The sequence below is a fragment of the Bombus pascuorum genome, chromosome 6, assembly GCF_905332965.1.
Source record: "Bombus pascuorum chromosome 6, iyBomPasc1.1, whole genome shotgun sequence".
Taxonomy (NCBI): Eukaryota; Metazoa; Arthropoda; class Insecta; order Hymenoptera; family Apidae; genus Bombus; species Bombus pascuorum.
Window position 1 is genome coordinate 9,231,367 of NC_083493.1, and position 11,146 is coordinate 9,242,512.

At 39.3% G+C, this 11,146-nt stretch overlaps 1 long non-coding RNA gene across 1 annotated transcript in view; it reads left to right on the plus strand.

Annotated features, from left to right (window-relative positions):
* Positions 1-10,259, plus strand: part of LOC132908027 (uncharacterized) — a 95,974-nt gene extending 85,715 nt beyond the window's left edge. Inside the window, exon 3 of the long non-coding RNA XR_009658292.1 lies at positions 9,041-10,259. This is a non-coding gene — a long non-coding RNA (uncharacterized LOC132908027). The remainder of the gene's footprint in view (positions 1-9,040) is intronic.
* Positions 10,260-11,146: the final 887 nt, after the last annotated feature.

The window sequence follows — 11,146 nt, forward strand, 5'->3', positions numbered from 1 at the left end:
GAAACATCTGAAGATCGAAATGCATACACTTGCAAAGGATCACGCAACCACTGTAATTATATAGTGCGATAATATGTTTATAATAAGATGTCTAGGAAATAAAAATAGTGAAAAGTATTCAATCGGTACTTAAATACTTATAGCCGATAATGTACGTATTATATGTAAATGATAATAATCAAAGTAATACGATGAGGTACGCGTTAATCATATTTCCATTTCAATAAAAGTTGAAATTAATTTGATCAAAATTACCTGGATATTAGAAAATTATAAAAGCAAAGAACTTGAAATTTGTCATTTTTATGGGTCTGATGGTTTCTCCTGTTTACTATATAATTTAAAGCAATTACATCTCAACCGCCTTTCAACTCGGAAAGCATTACACGCAACATTACACAGCAATAACCATCGTAAGCGAAAGATCTAATCTCCTCGAATTTACGTTGCTTTTAATTCAATATCCTTCCTTATAAACACACGCTAGAAATACATCAACCCTGAACACTGGAACGTATCATCCTGCGCAGATTCACGGACCACCCTTTTTGTTCTGAAGCGAAGCTCACGCGGTTTACGAGAATGAAAAGACTGGCCAGCCACGATGATCCCTCGTCGCTCTGCGAGATCAGGTTCCTCGACTACGATCGGTTCTCGTAACGAGTTCATATCTTGCGCATCGTTTGCCTCGAACAGAGGCAAAGCCCGTTCCCAAAACAGGGAACGAATCACGATGTTTCGCGATTCATTCGAAACTGCACACCTGACGATCCACAAGGGGAAGAAGGGTCTTTGAAGATTCAGATACGCGATGATCGAGCCTAGATATATCGCAGAATGTTCTGACCAACGAAACGAGTCACAGCAGAGTTTGATCGTAATAGAGATGTTGAGTCCAAAGAGCGAAAACGATCATTGACCGATGAAAAAAGAATCGGAAGCCGTGATTTTAGGGGAATTTTTAAGCTGTTTCTAAGTGGTCACGGCAAATTCTAGTATGCTATACGAAAATACCATAAAGCTTTGTGATCGTTGGAGTGTGTATTCTTATCCGTTTATGGAAAAATCGAAGATGCAAAAATGCTCGGAATACAATGATACGCAAAGATATATAAAACTACGATTAGTTCAAAGTACAATACCGTTCATAATATTTAACACGTACAACAATTTTCCATTTAAATTGCATTTTTAAAATTATTTCCATCGAAGTGTGAATTTACATAAATTTAATGTTCTTTTTCATAAATGGCTAATTACTGGTTTTTCACCGGTGGCCTTCTCATGTAAGATAGCGGATTCGATGCAACGTATACGTATCAGTTAAAAACGTATTAGCTGAGATAAGGGAAACGAAATTAAGTAGAACGATAGAAAATTCGTAATACGTTCGATGGAGAGGACGTTTTTCGCAACGAAGAGGGTGACGGTGGTGACATAGAGGGAGAACGCGGAAGCGTAGTGAAATAAAGAGATGCGGAGATACAGAGGGGTAAAGCGGAGAGGAGTATTCGCAAACACGCGAATTTCAAAAGGCACTCGACTACGCGATGTCCCCGGCATAAGCGACGGGGACCTTTGACGACGTATGCAAATACAGATCGAGCATGATAAATTGCTCTTGTCAAGACACCCGGTATTTCGCACGAGCCCATAGAAACCCGTTTCCATAGGGAACGGATTCCGCATATAATTTCGTCGGCGACGGTTGAGGCTCGCAGCAACGATTCTCTTCTCTTTCCCCGTGTTCTTGTTCCGGCCGCGCTGTCTCTCGGTTTCCGGTGGAAACTTTCGCGAGATCCGTCTCGCCCGATCGAAACGCTCTTCCTCTTCATCCCTTTACGACGCTCCCCTTTCCTAGGCCGGCGTTATCGTCGACGCTGAATTTTGATGGAAATGTCGCGACACGTGCACCTAAATGTAGTTTCATGGCAATACCATGGTAGCTGATCGAATATTGCTGTAAACGAAGAAAACCACTCGCGTTTGGGAATTTATTAAATTTTTATTAAATTTTTTTAATTTAATTCTTCTTGGTTAAGGTAGAGGTAACTGCTTTATTAAACACGTGGTTGTTTTTACTGCGACGCTGCGAAAGAAGAACGAAGGAACTTAATCCTAGAAGATCTGAAATTTAGATTGTAATATGAATATACGACATATCATTATAAAGAAATATGCCGAATATTGTACCTTTTCTTACGTGAATTGTTCCTTTTAAACGAAAGAAAGAATCTTTGCTATATATCTATTTTGTGTATAGCTTTAGTTTCGAAGGACAAAAGAATTAAAAAATTATTGAAAGGACATAATCTCGAGATAAGAAACTATAAACGAACCCTATTGGGATCCGCATGAAAACTTCAAACTCCTAATATAAGTTGTAAATGTCAACTATATAAATTGATCATTCCCACCGTTGAAGAAAATGAATTGCTTATAAATTAGAGAATTCGAAAATATACTTAAAATATCTGTTGTGTCTACGTTGAGGAGTCAACCCAAACATATTTCCACGATAACGTCAGAAATAATATCAGATCAACATAATGCTTTACGATGATCGAACCATTCAAGTTTCTCTTCATCCCCTTTTCACGTGTTCCTTTTTCTTTCCGTATAACACAAAGCTTCTACAGTCCCAACGTCCCTTCAGAGTCGTTAGAATCGCGCAAGACTTATCTCAGAGACTTGTATATATACCTACTGAGAAACTAGTTCGACTCTCGTCAGAGAGACGAGAGACCATTGGACGGAAGATTTATGTCGCGTTTAACACGGCTGCGCCTTTTGTCGAGGCAGTGGCAACATCACGCCTTCACGACTCCGACAGGGGTTACATCTATCTCGCTGTCATATCGCGTTAATGCAGCATCTCCACCGGTCGCGAGGTTGCTCCACGATTTCGTGGCTAAATCGTCTCATTAACGGGTTTCGTGGGGGGTCCTAGCTCATTTGCATCACACTCGCCCTTTGGAACCGGTCCAGCGACACCGTATTAACCCACTGAGACTGTTTTTACGACTGACTATTTGTTTGTCGTCTGGTGAAAGACGCTGCCTGTCAGCCTGGGAATGATCTTTGTTCTCTGTTACCTGGCCCAATACATTTCTTCTAACGATTTAACAAATTTTCAGACGTTTTGCAATCTTAATGTTTGTAGGAATTGTCGTGCACTTGATATTTCCTTAACGATCTTGTTGAGAGTCAGAGATTTTAAGTTTTAGAAATTTTGGAGTTTTATATTATATTAGGTTTGTCCGAAAAGTTTCTTTGGTTATGAGGAAATAATAGACACACAATGTTCTTTACATAAAAGATATAACCTAGCAAACACGAAGATGGCACCCCGCTAGGTACTATATTTTATTTTTATTTTTTTATTTCCTAATAACTAAGATATAATACTTTACCAAATGTCCTTCAGGACAAATTGTAAAAACCAAAATAAACTATAAAAAAACTATGTTCTTTTGTTTTATATTATTTTGTCGAATTATGTATAATCCATTTTGTTTTGTTGAGATAAACACCGTGACATTTCACAGACTTGGTTTCACGTTTGTATGAAGGTGCACTGTTGTAAAGAACACGTTTGCGAAAGAAAGATAATTTTCGGACAACCTAATATTACTAGTTTCGTTATTGCTCTGGTTTGAGTTACTGTGAGGTATTGTGTAAGAAATTTAGTACAGAGCGTTTAGAATATAAATTCATTCTTAGGATAACAAGCGTTGCAGATGGAAAATATTCTAAAGAAATTTATATATTTATCCTAACAGGGTATTTTTCCTTTTGCAATGAGGTATACGTTTATACTTCCCTTGGAATATTTCTTTGTGTTTCTTTTAAAATATTTTCTTTCATAAAAGTTTCTGCAAAATTTAAAAGAAAGATACGCGATAAAAATATTCTGAAATTCTATTCATTCTCGAAAATATTCATTTGATATAAATTTGCTTTCAATATATATACCTGATCCATGTGATTATTTCTAACATTTAATATATGCATTTATTCATCTGGTATATCTTATGCTCTTCTCTACCATACGATTCAATTACCATTTTCCACGAGCTTCTTCCTCCATTTGGAGACCTACGTGCACTTAATCGCGGCGAAACGCGTTTCCGATACGGCCAGCGCTCAGTTCCCCTTAATTTCGACGAAGGCAGACGTGATGCACTGATTTTCCCGACTCTCCAATTTAATCAGTGACCGTCGACGGTCCGTGAGGGCCGATGCAACGAAACCGGATCTCGAACTTCTGATGGAAATGCAAATGTCATCCGTCCGTCTGTCCAATCTGAAATTAGGCTTTCGTGGTCGGGAAATTTTCGTTTCTGGAAATCCACGTTGTCTCTTCGTCCAACACGGCAGCGAAGATTAAACTCGAATCAATTTTCAGTTTCATAGATTCTTTAAAAATTTCAATTCTTCAACCGCAATTTATAGAACATTTCATACTTTTTATTTACCCCTTGCTGAATGACGAATCAGTACATAATCGTTCAAAATTTACAATTGGAAGAGAGAAATATCGCGGAAACTGAACGTAGAGATTTTCCAAAATAATATAGTGCAATAAAATATTTCATTGCAATTCTGTCCAAATAGAAAAATAATCTTAAATTTTTTTTATTTTATTTTATTTTGGTTTTTTACAATTTGTCCTTATGGACATTTGGTAAAGTGTTATATCTTATTGGTGAAAAAAAAATAAAATAAAAATAAATATAGCATGTGGGTGACTACCCCCAGCGGGGTGCCAGCTTCGTTTTTTCCAAGTTATATCTTTTATGTCTTAAATGTCGTCAAAAATCTTAAAATATTCAAGAATTACTTTGCAATTATCTTTCTAAAAGGAATGCTATCTAGGTTTATGTCGAACCTGAACTTTCCAATCGCGCGCTTTAATTGCTCATCGGTTCCTGTTTATCCGGAGATACGCGGAATACTTCTACATACTTCTCAATCGCTAGCTAGGGCATTAACATTAATCAGTCTGATCGTTAACATTAATCGGTTGATATTACCGGCAAGCTAATCGAGACAGTTCGATCGTTGGTCTCGGGTCACCGACGTGATCCACGTCGCCAGAAACGCGTTCATCCATCCGGCAAAGGCGAGACGATCGCTTGGAAATTGAAGCCGCAGAGGCGGAGTCCTCGGTTGACTCACTGGAAACCATGCACCCGAGATTGGCTTCGCGGAAACGCGATCTCTGCTCGGGAGACGACCCCTCTGCCTGTTAACAGTCTAATTAAGATGATAACCTGTTACTAGTGATAACGAGGTTCGCGAACCTGCATCGTACGCGTAAACGGTGGAAACAATTTCGGCGGATGAAATAGAACACCGACGTGATGGCTTAAAACTGTAGAAACCCGTGGGTGGTAGACCGTTTCCTTTTGGAAAAGGATCGTCTTGTTGTTTGTATGAGAGTTTCATTAGGAGCCTGAGAACGCTTCGTCTGCGATCATTTCCTTAACGATTCGCGTAATTAAGTCGGCTACGGGTATTCGTGCTTTGGAAATTAAGCTGGAGCTTTGCGTTTTTTCCAAAAATATTCCAACGAATAGAACTAAAAATCCTCACATAAATTCATTTAGCTTCGTTCAAACGTTTCTTAAATTTAATTTTGGATTTCTTAAAAAACATTCAGCTAATAGATAAGCATAAAAGAGAAGGTGGAATGAATCTGATAGAAAGTTTCTTCCTTTTTCTCAGTCCAAATATTTTTCAGAAAATATTCCATTGAATTTCGATCAACAATGAAACGAAATAAATGTAAAAACATATTTTCTCAAGTAAATTCACTCCATTGAAAATGTTCTCCATCCTCTAACCTTTCGCCATTCAGTATCCTTTTAAAATTCCTGTCACCGCGAGTCATCACAAGTCTGAATCCTTGTCATACTTCATCGTCTTATACAATCATGCTTTGAGCTTTCGGCTTCCTGCTCTTCTCGTGGCTTTTACACGGCCAGAGACAAAATTGTGGAAAGAGACGAGCTATCAGCGAAGCATGAAATCATTAAACGTCGCCAAAGACCGAACTTGCACGGAATCTTACTTGGCGTCATGATTCTCCGCGGCGCTCGTTTTAAATGAATTTCCCAGAACGCAGTTTCCATTCAGCGCGATAAAGACGCGTCGACGTTAGTTTCCCCACGGAAGATCGAGTTATTCGCGCGACGAAAGACCATGCAACGTCATTATCGGCTGTTCGAAACGAACAACCTACTCGTCGTCCCTTTTCACCTGACGAATCGGCGGAACCGGAACGACGAGACTCTCGAACGCGAAACTTATCGTGTATAACGACGTTTTCCAAGTTGAAAAGCGCGGATAAAAAGGAGACCGTGCGAAGGGTAGAAACGAATCCCCATTCACAGAGTCGAGATGGGTTCTTTGGAATCTTTTCTAATCGCGTGTGGCGTTGGTCAGATTTCTAGCCGTTTGCACGAGATTTTCAGAATGTTCTGGGGTATCACGAGAGGGAGTTTCATACCGTTGATAAACGCGGTTGGGTAGGTGTCGTCGGAGAAAATAGGGTTGGAAAAGTGGAAGTTAATTGGGTCTGCGTGGAGAAACCGGAGAATATGTCGTTCGAAGGGTGTAGGAAACCGTGTTCGCTAGTGATGGAGCTTCAAGTGTACTTATGGTGAGGATGAGAGATTGGAATATAGAAAATCGAAAGGTAGAAACCTTTCCTGTTTTGTTTCAAACTGCAGTGTTTGAATTATTAACTAATGTCAAGTATTTTTCATACAATGAACTGAAGTACTTTCTTTTATTAAACAAATTCAGAAAAATTCGACTACGTATGTAGTTCTCTTTAGACTTGACACATAGTCGTATGCACCATCGTATGTCAGCGTTCAAAACGATTTCGGCAAATAATTTTCTGCGATGCAAATTGAAAAGCGTTGTTTTCCCTTTTGCACTTAATGTAGACGAAAAGTGGACTCTTTTGATTCAGAAACACGCGCACGGGACATGCAGTCTCCGTCGCAGGATTGTTCAGTTTAACAAGAAACTTGATGTTTATTCGTTGTTCAGTTTTCTTGTCCGACATTTTTCAACCGAACGCGCCTATAAATCGAAGATGCGTCCACTTGTACTGAGTGCAGCGATCGAGCTGATTTTTGCAACATTGTCGCTTGACAAGAGATCTTTGATAGTCGCCTTCTTCATTTCTCCCCTCCAACTCCTGCTTCCAGAGCTATAAATTCAGTCTCGTCTTTTTTTTTAGCGTCGCACATCGTAATACCGATTTCATCGTTAGAATCGCGAAGAAAAAGGCTCTCAAAATCGGTTATGATCCTCAATTAAATTTCATTTATGTTTCTCAAAACATTCTCTGCCTTTCTTCGATCAAATATCAAATCTGTTAACATTTTCATATATTCAGTTTCATATTCAATTACAATGGAACCTGGATAACTCGAACCTCTATACGACTACAATTTTGTTCGTTCCCTTGCGCTCTGCGAGAACTTGCAGAAGTCGAAATAAAACTTATTGTTTTTTCGTCCAGTCGCGGGGAGACGCGATCGCATTGAAGCGCGTCAACGGGAGTCGTAAATTATACGATTATAATAATCGACACCACGAACAGGTCGATTTCCTTATTTCTTGTGGAATAATAGGGGTGTTTGTTATGTAATACAACCGTAGTCTACAGTTCTATAATATATATATTTACAATAACTTATAACACTTGTTGTCGCGTAGATTGTAGTGATGACGATATCCTGTTATTGAATCAGGAGTTAATTGACTTTGTCGTGATGGAAAATACAGTAGTTGACTACTCGAATGTTAAAAGAACAGAAGTTGACTTGACTGCCCGAAGATTTGTAGAACAGTATTAGTTGACTTGACTACTCGACGATTTGAAGAACAGTAGTTGACTTGACTGCCCGAAGATAGGAAGAACAGTAGTTGGCTCGACTGCCCGAAGATTGGTAGGACAGTAATAGACCCGTCTCGTACTATTAAGGAGGAAAGTTCGGTGTGGGTGTGCCTTTTTGAACTAAGAACACACTTTTCGGTAGAAAAGTGACGGTAACGATCCGCGATGCCCATTAGTTATAGCCAATGTTAATAAATAAAATATGAGGAGAAAGTCTCCTGCAGATGTGGCTCATGGGTATCCTTGTTCATGGGAAAAACCTGCTACTTCGCTAGGCAAACATTCGCTTTCTCCGTAATTAGTAAGAGCGTGCAATAAACCTAAGGACTGTTTTAAGGACCATCCATAAACCGAAGATACTTATATGAATAGAGATTAAGCTAAAAAGATTCGGTTTATGGTGGTTCCTTGGGTTTATTGCGGGCCAGACCACGAGGGACGTCGCACGGACCATCTCGCGTGACTTAACACTTACATTGACTCGAGTTATCTGTCACGTGTCCAAATACATTATTTTACTTCTGTAACTCGAGTTTAGAATAGTCAGACTTCTACAGGTCCTCTGTAAATTTACCCTTGTAAGTCGAACTTTTATCGCTGCTGCCTCTACAGCTCGTAGTGTACCTATAGCTATGCTTCCAGCTGTTAGGATTGTCTCGAATAACATGAAACGAAAAACACAAGACGACGCAAGCAGTATTAGAACTCCTTTGTCCTTCGACCACGTGCATTCCATAGAAGCTAATCGTTTTTCGTCAGTCGAACGCACAATTGCTATCATCTCCCGCGTCTTTAACTTTTGCAATTACATTGAATAAAATGAGTTCTGAGAGGAAGCTCAAAATACTGAAACTTTCCGACAAAGTGAACGTAATTGTGCCTTCGTACAAAGCCTCTGCATGTCGGATTTTCATTCGTCGAACCTCTTTTACTCGCCAATTTTGATAAGTCGAAATTTTTACAAAATCGGTGATTTTAGTTCTTCCGTTGAGGTTCGAGTTATCAAGGTTCGGTCTTAATAAGACGAATCGTAGAAATCTAGCTTTTCTCAAATCATTATAATCCTTCATCAATTCACCGAGTAATATTTTCTAACCATAAAAATTTGTCTGCTTTCAGGGACGAAACGTCATATCGACACGATGATTTCTCATCGGCTAAATTCAAACAACATCGCACCCAGTGCGTCTTTAAAGCGCTCAGTCGATCCATCGGCAATTTTTCACGCGATTCCAATCCACGAGGGAAGCGCGTCTGGCTGACGACGCGGAGGCGGCCCATGCGAGCCGGCCCGCACAAAGGCGCATCCTCGCGAGGAAATTTATCGCGACGGGACGACGTTTCCCGTGAAAAGCGTCGAAGAAAGAAGATAGAAACGAGGCGAGGAGCGCGGAGAACGCAGCAATCTGGTGAATAGGCGCGCTTTCCAGAAGCATCGCGAATCAATTCCCGGATTGACTCTGCACCAGGTTGCCGCGCCGATTTTTCAGCTTTCTCCAGGCGGAAAACTCGCACGTCTCGTATCCATGGCATATTTGCCTGGTTACTGAATGGAAAATGGATCGACAAGAATGCAATATCGGAACTCGCGAACAATCGTTCGATGTCAAGTAATAGAGACGATATCGATATGCCAAGAATTTTTGTTACCTTTGATCGTTGAGTGAAGCCCTTCGTGTTTAAGGTATTTATTTATTTAATGATTATTTAACGTACTTCACTACTATTATGGCTACTATAGTGATCGATACTGGACTTGTCATTGGCGATTTGCAAGTTAATTAAATCATTCGAATTAAAGAAACGTTGATGGAAATTCAGTAAATTTTTGATACTTTTGATATCATTTGATCAATTATTTTGATTTAAAGTGCCAGTTACATGTTATAAAATACTTGGCAAAAGTGTTCGTGTACCCTATCTCAATCAACATAGATCATATTTTATTCTACAAAAATACTCGAACAACTAAGAAGACAAAGTTTTGCCAAGTCTTATTATTTCAAAGTATATCTAGATTACGTTAATACTTTGACTGCCACATTGATCATATATGACCGGCCACGGTTGTCATTGGTGACCGAAGCGCTCGAACTTCTTACAATTGTAAAAATTGAATGAAAATTGACAGTTAGGGCATTTGGAATATAACCGATAAATAGAAGATGCTTTGAAATACAAAATTACCCATTGAACAATTAAACATTTTTATTCAAACATCAATAAAAAGGAAGAATGAGAACAAATCTTGCAGCTAACAGTGCACTGCGTTTGCATCCATATCTTTGAGGGGTAATCTACAAATATTATTATAAACAAACCTTAGAAAATAATTGTAAATGCTGCTTCATAATCATATAATTGAAGTTAGAAGCGTGCATGAGCAAATACTGTTCACTAATATCTTCTACACGTTTCAACAACATATTCTGCACGTTTTGCTTACGACGAAGCAACGAATGCAAATGGTTTGTTAAAATAAACGAAGCCTTGTTATAATATGTCGCTATCAACTGTTACCAAGACACCACGGTGGTCACCTGTGACCACCAATGAGATAAACGACCCATTGGGGAAGAATGTTGTCTTACATCATCAATTTATTATTATTTTGTCATTATATTCTTTGAATAATAAAAATGCTCCCGGGACGTCCTGAGCGAACCATGTGATTTCGGCGTGGAAGTCAAAGTGTTCATATTTTGTGTGCACCTCGTTTTGCCTTCGAAACAAATATTGTAATAAGCGACTCTACTGTTTCGCTATGAGTAAGATAAATCAAAGATTAAATAGCAGTTAGTCAACGTGTTAGGATTTTATTTCGTGAGTCGGTTAGGATAATCGAAGGTTTAGTGATCGTACGGGAGCTCGTTTATCGATGGACGAATGTTCGCTGGTTGTATTAACGTGGAGACGAAAGCTTGTACACGATTGGGCGCAACAAATGAACGCGACAAAGGGAATCGAACGGCAGAACGATCACGGCAAATTGGTTTGACAACAATGGGATTTATTGCTGCGATCGGCTGCTACGAAAGATGATTGATATTGTATCCGCTTTTTGAGCGTGGATCGCCGATTGGAGTATGTGCAATGATTAAAGCGATTGATGGGTGTACGGTGCGCGAATGAGGAAGAGAAACGGGGTGTCGTTGCTGAATATTTCGGACGAACGTAGAAGAATTCATACGTAGTACGCGTTAGATTCGAACAAACGTTAATCAA